Consider the following 16,971-nt stretch of genomic DNA (forward strand, 5'->3'; position numbering starts at 1 on the left):
AGAACTCTTAAAGGGGCTGAAGATGGTCCAAGGGAAGGGGTTAATTAAAAGTCAGAATTCTGAGTTTCAAAATTACAAATCTAAGCTTCAAATTCAGAATTCTGAGATTAAAAATCAGAATTCTGAGCTTCATAGTCAAAATTCTGAGATTCAAAGTCAGAATTCTAGCTCTTCTGCAGTTTTCCATTAGCAAAAGAGTATCTGACTATTCATATAGCTATAAGTTTATTACAACAAATGTATGAGAACCTTATTGTACTATATATCTAATTAAAAGTTTCAAATATGACAAAAAGTCTTAATGTGATTTGTCTTAAAAATAGCCAGCTTTGTCACACAGTGCATGACACTGATGCATATAAAAATTGATGCATACAAAAACTAAGCTAAGCAGGGCAATATCTTTGCAGGATGTGGAAACCTTGCAAAAAGATCTGAACAAATTAATGGGGTGGGAAACTACATGACAAATGAGGTTTAATGTAGAAAAATGTAAAGTAATGCATTTGGGTGGCAAAAATATCAATGCAATCTATACACTGTGGGGAGAACCTCTGGGGGAATCTAGGATGGAAACGACCTGGGGGTCCTAGTAGATGATAGGCTCAGCAATGGCATGCAATGCCAAGCTGCTGCTAACAAAGCAAACATTATATTGGCATGCATTAAAAAGGGGATCAACTCCAGAGATAAAACGATAATTCTCCCGCTCAACAAGACTCTGGTCCGGCCGCACCTAGAGTATGCTGTCCAGTGCTGGGCACCAGTCCTCAGGAAGGATGTACTGGAAATGGAGCAAGTACAAAGAAGGGCAACTAAGCTAATAAATTGTCTGAAGGATATTAATTATGAGGAAAGGTTGCGAGCACTGAACTTATTCTCTCTGGAGAAGAGACGCTTCAGAGGGGATAGGATTTCAATTTATAAATACTGTACTGGTGACCCTATAATAGGGATAAAACTTTTTTTGCGGAAGGGAGTTTAACAAGACTCGTGGCCACTCATTAAAATTAGGAGTAAAGAGATTTAACCTTAAACTGCCTAGAGGGTGCTTTACTGTAAGAGCAGCAAGGATGTGGAATTCCCTTCCACAGGCGGTGGTCTCAACGGGGAGCATCGATAGTTTCAAAAAACTATTAGATAAGCACCTGAATGACCGCAACATACAGGGCATATACAATGTAATACTGACATATAATCACACACATAGGCTGGACTTGATGGACTTGTGTCTGTAACTATGTAATTCTCTCTCTTATTGTATTTTTATTTTATTTTACTTTATTATTTTTTTACACTGGTAGTTTTACAGGATAAATCATCAAAATAGGATATATAAAAGTAAGTATCACAGCTAAATACTTTGTATTAATTAAAGTAAAAAAAATGACTAACTAGGAAATCCTTGTCACTGTTAATATAGTTATGCAGTTTGTCAATTCTGGTCCCATGTTTTTATTACATGTTAATTTTGATCCTTTATGAAAGTTTCAAATAGTAGTTTGCTTTTTCATGTGAAATGATTTTTTTTTTCCCTTTCAAGCAGTTAATTTGAAATTATGAACAATTCCACAGTAAACATTTTAGCAGATAAGAAATACTACATAGTCATGGCAATCAGCTTTATATTAATCCTTCATTTACAGCTGAAGTACATGAAGATATAAATAATGTAGTGCAATTAGAAATTCAACTCAGTCAGTGCATCTTATTTAAATTGCAATTTCAATGACTAATTATTTGGAGGGTTAAAATTATTTTTAATTGCATAAATTAATTTGTTATGAGTAAGCATCTAGTAAAATATGTAATTATGAATGAATAATTATTATGTGTATGCTTATTCATCTTTATTACATTTACCAAGCAAACTTCTGAAACTCCTCATCTATGCATGTGATCTATGATCTAGGAGTTTCTTAACCATTTTTCTGGTATAACGCCTTAATTACTGAAGCTAATTGGGAATCCAATACATTAATTATAGAAGCATTTCGTTAGTGCTATTGCAATTAGCAGGTTAAAAAGAAAAACTAATGATGAAGAAAAGTTAATGTTTAAAGGAGAAGTATTTCGGGCCTGAACATATTTTGACATATTTTATGGTATTTTACTTGAAGTATAAGCCAAGCCTAAACATTTCTTTTTAGTTTTGGATTGAGCAGGAAATGAAAAAATCCTTAACAGGTTTTTCTTTACTATGCATGTGCCATTGGGGAGGTTTTCCTTTACTTCCTGTCTTGGAGATACAACAAAGCAAAGAAGGCTCCAAAGTGAGGATAAAATCTTTCTTTCGGGAGTTGGCATTCTGATAGATGTCCCCATTGGAAAATTGCCCCTGTTCTGGAGACATTGGTAACATTTTGGGTCTATCACTTTCAGTTCCAGGACAAAAAGAGAGATTGGATAGTGATACAACCCCACCCCCCCACTCTATTTAAAATTAAAAAGTACCAGCTGTTGGAATAGCAAAGTAAATGTTCAACAAAACACAGGTTCATCATATTTACAAACATTTATTTTGCACAATGAACATATACTTTTCCAAATACGCATTCACTTTGCTAATTGAATAGCCTCTACCTCTTTAGTAAATTAAAGCACAATCACTGTGCAGCACTGCAAGGCAAGCAGATGGGCCTGCAAATGGCCTGCAATATGGCTGCCCCACAAACTATACAGTGCATACATTAACTACATGAATAGATCATTTACAACTGATCTCTGATCAGTTGCCCACTTGCCCACAAGGGGCCTGCAGAACTAATACCAAAGCTGGCATTATATTTACAGCAAAAGTGTTACTATTTTGACTTAGGCCAGACACCAGTTAGCTATAGACATTGCAGTTAGGCTCAAAAATCCATATTCATCTTCATATTGTGTTGAGAAACTCCCAGTAACACTATTTCTTGAAGCAGTGGTAAAGCTTCATTAATTTCCCCCCGCCGTCAAGGGTCTCCTCCTCTTCTCTGAGTGCCCCCATAGCAAGCCACTTCTTATGTGGGCAGTTGTGTACTTTTATAGCCACACTGTCAGGGCTGGCTCAGCCCTTCCTTCTCTGAGCTGGCCGCTCAGCTGTCAGCTAATTGCCAGCTCTCTTCTCTCTCCACAGTTAACCAGCTGTTGTGGATCTGCTCGTCAGTCCTGCCTCTTTAAAGACGTCCAGCTCACTTAATTCCTGCCTTCGCCTTGGTCACATCACAAGAAACCATCTCCTGTGTTCCTGTTAAAGATTGGCTTTGCTGACATCCCTTCTGGTTCCTTATCCTGCTTGCTGTTCCTCTACTTGGATCCCGGACTTCTGGCCTGGCTGATTACCCGATCTGGTTACTGAACTCTGGCTTGGCTGACTACCTGATCCGGTTACTGGACTCTGGCTATGCTTTGACTATGCTTACTCTATTTACCTTTTTATTTTTATTAATAAACAAGTGTGATTTTACTGTACTTCTGTCTCAATCTGGTTCATGGTTTCTGACAGTAGGAGATGGCCATGAATTCAGAAGATACAGTCAATCCACTTGTTGGTAATATTTTTTCCAGATTGGATGATAAGATCACTGCATGGATCAGTTTGCCATGGTGTTACAAACCCTCCTGAGTCGCACGGCTCACCTGGAATCCCTCACTGTGGCTGTTCCGGTACAACCTGAGTTGCAGGCCGTCCCTGCTGCTGCGCCAGTCTCTGTGCACGCACCCACCTTGACTATTACCTCTATAAGAGGTATGTCTGGTTCTGCCCCACTTCCCCAGCGATTTGGGGGCGATCCAGTTCAATGCAGAGGGTTTCTGAACCAAGTTGAGATATACTTTGAGATGCTGCCCCAGGCGTTTCCTACAGACAGAAGCAAAGTAGGGTTCATGATATCTTTGCTTTCGAAAAGAGCCTTGGCCTGGGCTAACCCTCTATGGGAAATGCAAAAACCTGTTGTCTTGAGTTACCCTGAGTTTGTGGCCTCCTTTAAAAGGGTATTTGACATTCCCGCATGCTCCGCTTCTGCTGCCAAGTGCCTCATGTCCATCAAACAAAGTACGGGAACTGTTGCCGAGTACGCCATTGAGTTCTGTACTCTGGCAGCAGAGGTTGCTTGAAACAATGAGGCCCTCGTGGCTGCTATTTCCCATGGTCTCTCAGATTCCATCAAGGATGAGATAGCAGCCTGAGATATACCCACTGAGCTGGAGAGCTTGATCTCATTTGCCATCCTCATTGACTCCATACTCAGAGAAAGACTTTCTTTTAAGATGCGCTTGCGGAAGCCTCCTGTACATTTGCCTCCGAGCTTTGCAGTCCCACCCGTGCTGCCCTCCCCTCCCATGCCTCCTGGTACCGAGTCAGTGAAGATGAACCCATGCACTTGGGCTTCACGCGTCTCTCTGCGGATGAGAGAGCCTTTAGGAGGAAGGAGAGATTGTGCCTTTATTGTGGCCAGGCAGGTCACTTTTTGAAGTCTTGTCCTACCCATCCTCAGAACACCCGAACCTTGAGGTCCTGTCATGGACAGACCTTAGGTGGTGTGTTGTCCCCAGTTATCCAGAAGGATAAGCCCCTGGTTTTGGTTACCCTTTCTTGGGCTAAATCGTCTGTCGAGATACAGGCTCTAATCAACTCTGGGGCTGCAGATCTGTTCATTGATGCTGCCTTTGTATTAAAGCACTCGATTCCACTGCAGCTGTGTGACACTCCACTTGCCATTGAGGCTCTTGACGGGAGACCTCTACAGCCTGCCCATGTGACTCATGAGACGGTTCTGTTGTCCATGGTCGTAGTGGCTCTTCACCATGAGATAATCCAATTTCAAGTGATTCCCTCTCCTAAGTTTCCACTGGTTATTGGTTATCCTTGGTTACAGAGGTACAACCCCTCTTTTGATTGGCTCCATGCTGAGGTTCTCTCCTGGTCACCACAATGCAATAAAACATGCTTCCGGAAGGTAGCCAAGGTCCTGTGTACCTCTTCACTCTCCTCTCTGCCAGAGGAGTACCGTGATTTTTGTGATGTCTTTGACAAAGGTCAAGCCGGTAGTTTGCCTCCACACCAGCCGTATGATTGCGCAATTGACCTTCAACCTGGTGCCACTCCCCCTCGTGGTCGGGTTTACCCTTTGTTGGTCTTGGAGGATAAAGCCATGTGTGGCAGATGCACTTTTTCGAGGTTTCATCCGCAAATCCTCGTCTCCTGCAGGTGCTGGTTTCTTCTTTGTGAACTGAGACCTTGCATTGATTATAGGTGTCTCAATCATTTCACGATTAAAAATGCCTACCCATTCCTGTTCATTACAGATTTATTTGATCACCTCAAGGGAGCAATGGTTTTCACTAAGCTTGATCTGAGAGGCACTTACAATCTCATGAGGATTAAGGAGGGCGACGAGTGGAAAACTGCGTTTAATACCAGAACAGGCCATTATGAGTACCTCATAATGCCTTTTGGCCTTTGTAACACCCCGGCAGTTTTCCAGGAATTTATTAACAATGTCCTCCGAGATTTGTTGCAGTTATGTGTGGTGGTTTATCTCAATGATATCCTCATATTTTTCAAGTCCCTGGAGAGTCAACACACAGATGTCTGTCGTGTGCTTCAGAAATTAAGAGAGAACAATCTCTATTGTAAACTGGAGAAGTGTGAGTTCCATCGGGAACAGGTTAAATTCCTGGGCTATGTCATTTCCACTGCTGGTTTTTCGATGGACCCAGAGAAACTTTCGGTAGTCCTAAAGTGGCCTCGACCCGTGGGGTTACGTCCTCTGCAGCGTTTCCTGGGTTTTGCCAACTATTATCAGAGGTTTACTCATAACTTCTCGTCTCTGGTCAAGCCCCTGACCGATATGACTAGAAAGAACGGTAACCCACAGAGTTGGTCTCCGGAGTCCATTAAGGCCTTTGAAAGTCTCAAGGCTGCCTTTGTTTCTGCTCCTGTGTTGGCACATCCTGATCCTACTATACCTTTTATCCTAGAGGTTGATGCTTCAGAGACTGGTGTTAGCGCCCTTCTGTCTTGACGTCCTACCTCTGAGAGTGCTATGCATCCTTGTGGCTACTTTTCCAAGAAATTGTCACCTGCAGAGTGCAATTATGAGATTGGTGACAGAGAGCTGTTGGCGATCATTTTAGCCCTGAAAGAATGGAGACATCTCCTCAAAGGCACCACTTTGCCGGTTCTCATTCTTACTGACCATAAGAATCTCACATTCTTGTCTGAGGCTAAACGCCTCTCTCCCAGAAGGGCATGATGGGCTCTTTTCTTGTCAAGTTTCAATTACATTGTTTCATTCTTACCCGGTACTAAGAATGTAAGGGCTGACGCCTTGTCATGACAATTTTCCTCCACTTCCAAGTTGGAGTTGGTTCCGGTTCCTATGATTCCTCCTGATCATATTCTAGCTATCGTATTAGCACCAGTCTTACTTCTCCTTTGGGTGACAACATTCTTGCTGCTCAGGTCGATGCTCCTCCTGAGAAACCTTTGTCCCAGAGTGTCTCCATACTGCCGTGCTCCAGATTTACCATTCTCCCAAGGCAGCTTGCCACCCTGGGAAGAATCAACACATTTGGGCCATTTCCCAACAATTCTGGTGGCCTAGTCTACGTGCTGATGTAACTACCTTCGTAGCTGCCTGTTCCGTGTGTGCTCAGAGTATGACTCCACAACACATTCTAGTGGGCCTCCTACAACCCATACCCAATGGAGAGAGGCCCTGGACCCACCTGTCTATGGATTTCATTGTGGAGTTGCCAAACTCCCAAGACAAAACGGTTATCCTTATGGTGGTTGACCGGTTCTCAAAGATGTGTCATTGCATTCCACTTAAAAAGTTGCCCACTTCTAAGGGACTGGTTTCCATTTTTGCTCGGGAGACCTTTCGCTTACATAGGCTACCCAAGGTGATTGTCTCGGACAGGGGTAGTCAGTTTGTGTCCCGATTCTGGCGAGCCTTTTGTGCACAGCTAGGAATTCAGTTTGCTTACTCCTCTGCGTATCACCCGCAGTCTAATGGGGCCACAGAATGAGCCAATCAGCCCTTGTAGCAATACCTACGTTGCTATATTTCTGACCATCACAACAACTGGTCAGACCTATTACCATGGGCAGAGTTTGCTCACAACAGTGCCTTGAATCCTGCTTCCCAATTGTCTCCGTTTATGGTGAATTATGGTTTCCAACCTTCCGTGTTGCCTGACTTGTTTGTTCCACAGAGTATTCCTGCGCTAGAGGAGCATCTCTGTGGTCTTCGTTCCACTTGGGCACAAGTCCAGGAGGCTTTGCGCCATGCTAATGATAGGTACAGACTCCATGCTGACCGCAGACGCCTCCCTGTGCCTTCCTACCAGGTTGGGGACAGGGTCTGGCTATCATCTCGCAACCTCTGTGTTCCCTCACTGAAGTTCGCACCTCGGTTTATTGGGCCTTTCTGTATCCTTCGCAGGATTAACCCAGTGGCTTACGCGTTGGACCTTCCTCCTAGTATGCGCATCTCACGTGTTTCATGTCTCCTTATTGAAACCGTTGGTCTGCAACCACTTTACCACCTTGGTGCCATGTCCTCACCCTATACAGATTGAGAACCATGAGGAGTATGAGGTAAAATCCATTGTTGACTCCCGTAGCTTCCGTGGGCGCATACAGTACCTGGTGCATTGGAAGGGGTACGGTCCGGAGGAACGCTCCTGGGTCGCAACCTCGGACGTACATGCTCCTGTCCTCCTGCGGGATTTCCATAGTCATTTTCCCCTCAAGCCCGGTGGTCCTCCGAGGGGGGGTCGTTGAGGAGGGGGTACTGTCAGGGCTGGCTCAGCCCTTCCTTCTCTGAGCTGGCCGCTCAGCTGTCAGCTAATTGCCAGCTCTCTTCTTTCTCCACAGTTAACCAGCTGCTGTGGATCTGCTTGTCAGTCCTGCCTACTTAAAGACGTCCAGCTCACTTCATTCCTGCCTTCGCCTTGGTCACATCACAAGAAACCATCTCCTGTGTTCCTGTTAAAGATTGGCTTTGCTGACATCCCTTCTGGCTCCTTATCTTGCTTGCTGTTCCTCTACTTGGATCCCTGACTTCTGGCCTGGCTGATTACCTAATCTGGTTACTAAACTCTGGCTTGGCTGATTACCTGATCTGGTTACTGAACTCTGGCTTGGCTGACTACCCGATCCGGTTACTGGACTCTGGCTATGCTTTGACTACGCTTACTCTATTTACCTTTTTATTTTTATTAATAAACAAGTGTGATTTTACTGTACTTCTGTCTCGGTCTGGATCATGGTTTCTGACACACACATAGTGTGGCTCAGCCCCACTTCCTCCTCACAAGATTTGATTGACAGGAGCAGAAGCCAATGGCTCCTGCTGCTGCCAAGTCTCCTGTGAGAAGAAAGAGAGAGGAGATTTAAAGGGGGGCAGAGAAGAGCAGCTTTTGAAAGTTTTTTACCTTAATGCAGAGAATGCATTAAGGTAAAAAAAACTTTTTTGTCCTCATAACCATTTTAAAACTGTGTCACAGGTGGGGAATGCTACATGCAAATATTTTTGTATAGCAAGCAGCAAGTGATTGACACTGAAGGTTTACATTCCCCAGCCCTCCAGCTCATCATTTCTGATTTAATAAAAATTTATTTTAAAGAACTTCTTGATGTGTCATCTTACTTAAAAGTCACTTACTTGTGGGTTGCCGTTAGAGAGATAATCCAAGCAACAAGTGAAAAACTTGGTGAGTTACTAAAGTTATGCAATGAACACAGCAACTGTGCTGAAAATAGGAAGTCAGTTTAATTTATATTAAAGCAAAACTTTGTTCTCCCAGTCAACATTGACTTTTACCAATCCTTGGTAAAGTATGTGGTCAAGTCCAGGTTTATCCAATATTCAACATATGGCACCAACATCCCTTAAGTACAGATACAAAGGGCAATAGATGGGAGATACAGGACTTTATAGGTGCGTATTGTACAAATCCATATCGCACAAAAAGAGTATTTATTAAATCACATAGAAAAAGATAAAAACACTTCATACAATACATCAGCATCCATTGGAAATAAAGAACACTATTTTTGATTACATTACTCTTTCTACGCTCTTATTTGAACATGTTTCGCCGCAAGGCTTCTTCAGGAAAAGGCGTGGTGTCATGGCTCAATTGAATGAGAAAATGAAGCCACTAGACTACAGAGACTGTGGATAAGGAGTCTGTTCGTGATGGCTGTGTGTGCCCAACTGACTATGATCTGATCGTCCACGTATACCAGATCTCCCGCAGGGAGGGGTATGTTACTTCCTGGTTTCATGGCTAGGCAATTAATGTCATATATCCCAGGAGTTTTCTGGAGGAGGGGCAGATAGATTCTAGGAAGTAAATGCTACATGAATCATCTGCCTTTACTCAAGATGTCCACAGCCAGAAATGCTAGGGGAGTGTTTTTTAAAGTGATATCTCCGTGAAATAAAGCATGGAGACATATGTGAGTTTGCTTTGAATATTAAAAATGAATTAGATAGCATTTTTGCTTTGTGGTGCTCACTGATGCAGTGCAGTTCCACTTTGTAATCCCTTGCAAAATAAGAACACACGCCTTATTAGAGGGTCAGTAGATGAGCAGAAGGTTTACACTTCCCAAAATCTTCTTAAACCTCTTCTCGTTCTGCATTACTATTCACATTCAAACTTCCAAAGCAGACTAGAATCAGATTGGTGGCTTTGAGAAAAGTCTTCATATTGACAATTTTTTTACATCATGATTTTAGCAACATCTAAATGAGACACCAAACTACACTGAAGACAGGCTACGTTCCCTGTATGCATCCCAAGGTTAAATTTTCAGGTTTGTGGTGTGTACCTTTAAGGGTTCATACAGTATAAACTAATATTGCACACAATACACATATTCTAAAATCCTCACTTCAAGTGAGCTGTAGTTGCTTCCCTGAGAAGGGGATTTGCTTTTGGAAGGCTTTGATAGGAATGGGTGACACACTGTATGCTGAAGGCAGCAACGTGATTTGCCAACGGCTCAGTTATAGAGACACCAAACTGTCTATTTAGATAGATATGAACATACATCCTATGTGTATCATTCACATGTACATATGGAGTGGAAAAAGAATCAATGAAAACACAAGGGAAAACTGGTTTGCAGAGAGAATAATGCAAACTTATGTCATGGTAATAAATGAGAGATATTTAGTATCCTGCCACTGACACCACCAGCTGTTTTGACAACGAATTATACCAACATTAAACAACATTAAAAACCTCACAGAATATTCTGCACTAGTAATAATCTCTACAGAAGCTCACAAGAAGGTTACAGTATATGTAGTTCTTGTTCATATTTCAAAGTAAATTGCAGCACTAGGAGTGAAACTATAACATCTACCATTCACACCCAAAAGAAGAACACAGCGACCTCCAAGATTGTGACCAGGCTTCAACAATCACTGTCCAAGGACCACCACCACCTTGATCGCACAGCTTTGTCATCTGGTTCCTTCATCCTGCGGTGATCTTGGTGCAGGTAGTCTCCTAACTGGCGTTACTTGGTGCTCCTTTTTTGAGAGACACTGCTAGTTATGCCTTGATCCAAGAGTTATGGGTCCTACTCACCATGTTGGCCGCCCTGTGGAGCCACCAGAAGTGGAGGGGGAGCTCGCCCCCATTACCACAAGCTGCATGGCAACTCAGACAGAGGAGGCAGCCTCTTCCAACTTTGCTGTGCTGATGCAAGCGATCACTGCTTGCCAATCCACCTTGACAGAAAAGATGGATCATGTCCACCTGGCGATCAGTCTGATAAGAAAGGATCTGGATAAATGTAGGGGACAGATGGTGGAGGTGGAACAAAGCATCTCCTCGGTGGAGGATGAGCAGAGGGACCATTCAGTGGATTTCCATACTTTTAAGATCAAGGTGAAGTACTTAGAGTCGAAGGTGTAGGATGTCAAATACTGCAATCTGCGTAATAACTTGCGCATTTCCGGTGTGCCAAAGGCTTCTGAAGGTACTGATCCAACCCTTTTTACTGAAAATGTCCTCATAACACTCCTGCCTCTGGCTAAGTTCTCACCCTTCTTTGCAGTTGCATCATATCTCCCCCTGCTAGAGGCCTGCACATTTATTCTTAAGCTGCTAAATGCCAGGGATTGGAACTTGATACAGATTGTAGGACCTCGCAGCTTGAAAGAGGCCAATATGCATTTGTATAATTATCAAGGCTAGAATATACACAACCTGGATCCTCAGTCCTCCTTGTTTCAAAATAGTAAATATCTTCTGGTCACAATAAATCATAAAAAAGCAATGCCAAATGGTGTATTACCCTTTTATTAAAATAATGAAAGTAACATCATCATTAATAATCATCATTAATAAAAAGCTGGCATTAACATGAAAATGCTGTTGGAACAAGTCTGAGGTGTGTATTGACCTCTTTCATGGTGTGAGGTTCTACTATCTGGTGAGTTTTCACCTTGGGAACAATACCTACATGGGTGCATCACAGCAGAAAAAGGGAGATGGCCCTGGAGGGATTGTGCTTTTGCCAAATGCCCTATGACTTTCACTAGAGATTTTTCAGGCACCAAAAGATGCCACAAATATTCTTCCTCCTTACTTTATCACTGTTTATGAATAACAAATAACATGCAATTCAAGGTAAGAGAATCATATAATTATGGCTAGATAAAACAATAAGAAATAAAGCAATCCCTGTTTTGTGGTTCAGTTAGAGGAATCATAAGCTGATTTGTATGGAGGGCCCAATTTCAAAGTAAGAATGAAGTGATGGATCTTCTAATACTGTCTCTTCCCTCCAGTTAATTAGACATGTTTTAATGGCTGTCCGAGATTAATCTACTACAGAACAGCCTTACTTTAGTTAATAAGGTGAGGAACTATATAATGTAATTAAACAAGGCTTCTAAGTACTTCTTTAAACAACAGTAAAGCAATACTGTACTAATAGATGGCTGTGATAATATATTTAGGTAATTTATGGCTGGAATACCATTTTCCAAATGTGAAGGAAAAGTATATAGTGGAGAAATGCACAGCCTTAATTATAGAGTCGGGTCTCCAAGGTCTCCTGTGTAATTAAAAAGACTTCGCTGAAATTATACTGTATAGTATAAATGATTGTAGATATCACTGGCCAATACAAGCAACACGCTATAGTATTTCGATATGATATCTACTCTAAATATCTGCAAGCGGAAAATTTAATTTGTTTTCTATCATGTACAAACTGCCAGCAAAGATAGGAATTTACTAATCAGATTTACATAGTAAAATAACTAAAGATGCCTTCTTATAATAAATTCTGGTAGGTGCGTGATAGCGCTGAACCGCTTTGGATAGAGCTTAATTCAGCTCTATCCAAAGAGCTTAATTCAAATGTTTAAAAAATGTAATGCACATTTTTTGCTGGAGCTTAGTTTATGGTAAAGGAAACGTCCCGATTATGGACTTAGGTCCCTGTCTCTCTGATCACAATAATCCAATCGCTCAACAGATACATTTCTATTGTGTGATTAGGAGTACAAAATTTCAACTCAGTTGCAATTTGTTTAAAATCTTTATTTATCAGGAACAGCAGAGACAGCCAAATCATTTCAGGGAAAAGGGCCCCCCCTTTTTCAGGGCTTGAACAATGATTTGTAATGCAATCAGCATGAAATGACATAGTAGGCCTGAATTGAGACTGGATCTAGGCAAGTGTGTTGTACAGCATGTACACTATATAATGCATGCAGCTGGATCTACACTCACACACCAAATCTACAACGTTAGAAGCTACCTATACAATAGACCTAAATTTCGCACCACCATTACTTTTCAATTTTGAATCAAAAAAGATGCTCCATTCTATTGTGTTCTCCCAGCGGGGAGCCCTCCCCACCATGAGAACACAATGATCAGTGTTACGGGAGATAGCTGAGAAAAATTAAGTTCAATATCCAGTGCGGCTCTTCTGCTTGATTCCGAGCATGCGTGGAACTTTGTGCATCAGAATTGTGTACACACGATTTGAATTTCCGACAATGGATTTTGTTGTCGGAAAATTTGAGAACCAGCTCTCAAATTTTGTGTGACGGAAATTCCTATGGAAAATGTGTGATGGAGCCTACACACGGTCGGAATTTCCGACAACAAGGTCCTATCACACATTTTCTGTAGGAAAATCTCATTGTGTGTACGGGGCATTACAGTTAATTTTATTTGCAAGCAATACATTACTGCATTAAATATTCAACGTTAATATCAACACAGAGTTTTCAGATTTAACCACTTCAGCCACGGAAAGGATTTACCCACTTCCTGACTAGGCCATTTTTTGCGATACGGCACTGCATCGTTTTAACTGACAATTGCGTGGTCCTGCAACGCTGTACCCAAACAAAATTGATGTCCTTTTTTTCCCACAAATAGAGCTTTCTTTTGATGGTATTTGATCACCTCTGCGGTTTTTTGTATTCTGCTACATATTTTTGGTATAAGAAAAACCCAATAAGCGTATATTGATTGGTTTGCACAAAAGTTATAGCGTCTACAAAATAGGGGACAGATTTATAGCATTAATTTTTTTTTCACTAGTAATGGCGATGATCTGCGTTTTTTAGCAGGACTGCGACATTGTGGCGGACAGATTGGTCACCTAACTGACATTTTTTACATTTTTTTGGGAACCAGTGACATTATTACACTGATCAGTGTTAAAAATATGCACTAACATTTTACTAATGGCACGGGAAGGGAAGGGGTTAACATCAGGGGCAATCAAGGGGTTAAATGTGTTCCCTCACTGTGTGTTCTAACTATATGGGGGATGGGCTGCTTGGAACAACACACAGATCTGTCTTCCTGCATAGCAGGTAATACAGGATCTGTGTGTCATTCCCTGTCAGAACGGAGATCTGCCTTGTTTACTATGGCAGATCCCCGTTCTGTCAAAGCGGGGAACGATCGCGGGCAGCTGGCGGACATCAAGTCCACCGGATCCACTGATTGGCTCCCCCGCTGGACAATGGGCGCACGTGCGCCCACACATCGCTGTGTACGAGCCCGATGTACACCTACGCGATTTACACAGCCGAGCCAACCTGCCGCAGTATAACTATGGTGGCTGGTCGGCAAACGGTTAAAGCCCAGACCTAGGCAAGCAGCTAAATACTCATCTGAAATATATGTTATCTGGATTAAAGTGGTTGAAAACCCTAGGACAAAAAAAAAACCTGCAAGACAAAGACATAATGAGCTAGTATGCATAGCATACTAGCTTATTATGAATTATTTACCTGAGATCGAAGCCCCTGCAGCCGTCTTCGTACGCCACTCCAGTGGCCGACATCGCTCCCGGAGTTACTTCTGGGTATCGCGGTCTTCGGCGCTGTGATTGGCCGGAGCCGCAATGACGTCACTCACGAGCACACTCATTGAAGCAACAACATGTACCTGCTATTGCTTCAGTTTGCTTCAGTGTGCATATGCCGATGACGTCGACACATACAAATATAGGGGATATCTCTTAAACCATGCAGGTTTAGGAAATATCCACGGTAGCTACAGGTAAGCCTTATTATAGGCTTACCTGTAGCAAAAAGTGTGTTGTAAGGGTTTACAACCACTTTAACTTCTAGAGAATGGGCAATTCAGGCAGCACAGTGGCTAGTACTTTTATCTACAAGAACTAGGGTCCTCCATTCATATCCCACCCACGGCACTACCTGCTTGGATTTTGCATGTTCTCCCAGTGTGGGTTTCTTCCAACACTCCAAAAACGTGCTGGAAGATTAATTAACTCCTGTCTAAATTGTCCCCAGTATGTGTATGTATGAATGTGAGTTAGGTAACTTAGACTGTAAGCTCCTTGAAGGCAGGGACTGATGTGCATGTATAATATACAGTATATGTAAATTGATGGTGCTATATAAGTACCTGCCATAAATAAATACATTCAGTACAGTCAGTCTTGTGATTCACAGAACCCTGACTAACTGCACAGCCAGCATGATGATTTTACAGCTTCCTGGTTCAAATGTACAGCTTCCTAGATCACCTCTCTGCTAAATAGGCAGAAGTAATGATGATGATCATCATCATCATTACATCATCAGAAGCCTTCGAGACAGCACATCACCGAACGACATCATCCCCACTAAACTGCTTAAAGAATGTTCCGACATCTTGGCTCCTATCCTAACACAGCTCATAAATCAATCATTTAAAGAAGGGACTGTGCCAACCTCCCTCAAGCAAGGCATCGTCAAACCTCTGCTAAAGAAAGCCAATCTCGACCCTAAGGACCCTAACTGCCGCAGACCAATAACTAGCCTCAACGCCATCTCCAAGATTATGGAGAAAGCGGTAGTACAACAGCTACAACGCCACCTGGACACACACCAACTCTTGGACCCTCTGCAATCAGGCTTCCGCCCAGGCCATGGCACAGAAACAGCACTTCTCAAAATATGGGATGATGCCCTTGAAGCAGCAGACGATGGAGAACAGAGTCTCCTGGTACTGTTAGACCTCAGCGCAGCATTCGACACAGTAAACCACAACACTTTACTCGTCCGCCTCGCTGAAGTAGCAGGAGCAACAGGTTCTGCTCTAAAATGGTTTACATCCTTCCTAGAGAATCGCTCCCAGACAGTGAAACTAGGTACATTCACCTCGGAAACCCGGGCAGTCTCCTGCGGAGTCCCTCAAGGATCACCCTTGTCACCAGTACTATTCAACATATACATCCGCCCACTTCTCAATATCATCAGGAAAACTGATCTTTGTTTCCATTCATACGCTGACGACACCCAACTCTACCTTCGTATCAACGGACAAAAAGACCTTCATCAGCAATTACAGAAATGCCTCTCCTTAATAGACGACTGGATGACCACTAGCTCCCTCAAACTCAACGGATCAAAAACAGAACTTCTTCTTCTTCAAGCTAACAAAAATTCCAAAATAAAGACTACATGGACACCTCCCACCATCCTTGGACAGACCATCTCCCCAAGTACCAAAGCCAAGAGTCTCGGAGTCATTTTTGACTCAGGAATGACAATGGATGCACAAATAGGATCAGTGGTGAGCGGATCCCACCATCTCCTCCGCCAACTACGCAGACTCATCCCCTTCATCCCAGAAGAGGACAAAGCGCCAGTTGTGGGAACAATCATCAATTCCCGACTCGACTACGCAAATTCGCTCTACGTAGGACTACCCCAATATCAGCTTGCGCGCTTACAACTCATCCAAAACACGGCGGCAAGACTGTTAACAGGAAAAAAACCCTGGGAATCCATCTCCCCCTCCCTAAAGAGCCTACACTGGCTAACGGTGAAGAAACGGATCACATTCAAGACCCTCTGCCTCACCCACAAATGCGTACAAGGAAACGCCCCACCATATCTCTGCGAGAAAATAAAACACTATACACCGAATCGCAGTCTTCGATCAGCTAACCAAAACCTCCTTACCATTCCCAAATACCGCTACAAAGCAAAGGGAGAACGAAGATTCGCAGTCCAAGGACCTCGACTATGGAACGCTCTTCCTACCAACATCCGCATGGAAGAAAACCACCAGGCCTTCAGAAAAAAACTAAAGACCTTCCTTTTCTGAGAAGTGGACATCAGAGAATGCATCCAGCGCCTTGAGGCAATTCAGTTCGCATTTGCAGTGCTTTATAAATCATTCATTCATTCATTCATTCATTCATGATGATTCCTATCATGTCTGCTTTTCTGTTTCTAGCCTTGCTAGTGTTCATAAAAGATTTTTACGCACACACAATGGGGGGATTTACTAAAACTGAACTCAGAATCTGGTGCAGCTGTGCATGGTAGCCAATAAGCTTCTAACTTCAGCTTGTTCAAATAAGATTTGACAATAAAACCTGGAAGCTGATTGGTTTCTATGCTTCACCAGATTTTGCACTCTCCAGTTTTAGTAAATAACCCCACTGTCACAGGAGACTGTTAT

Source organism: Aquarana catesbeiana, linkage group LG05 (genome assembly GCF_042186555.1).
Source record: "Aquarana catesbeiana isolate 2022-GZ linkage group LG05, ASM4218655v1, whole genome shotgun sequence".
Classification (NCBI taxonomy): Eukaryota; Metazoa; Chordata; class Amphibia; order Anura; family Ranidae; genus Aquarana; species Aquarana catesbeiana.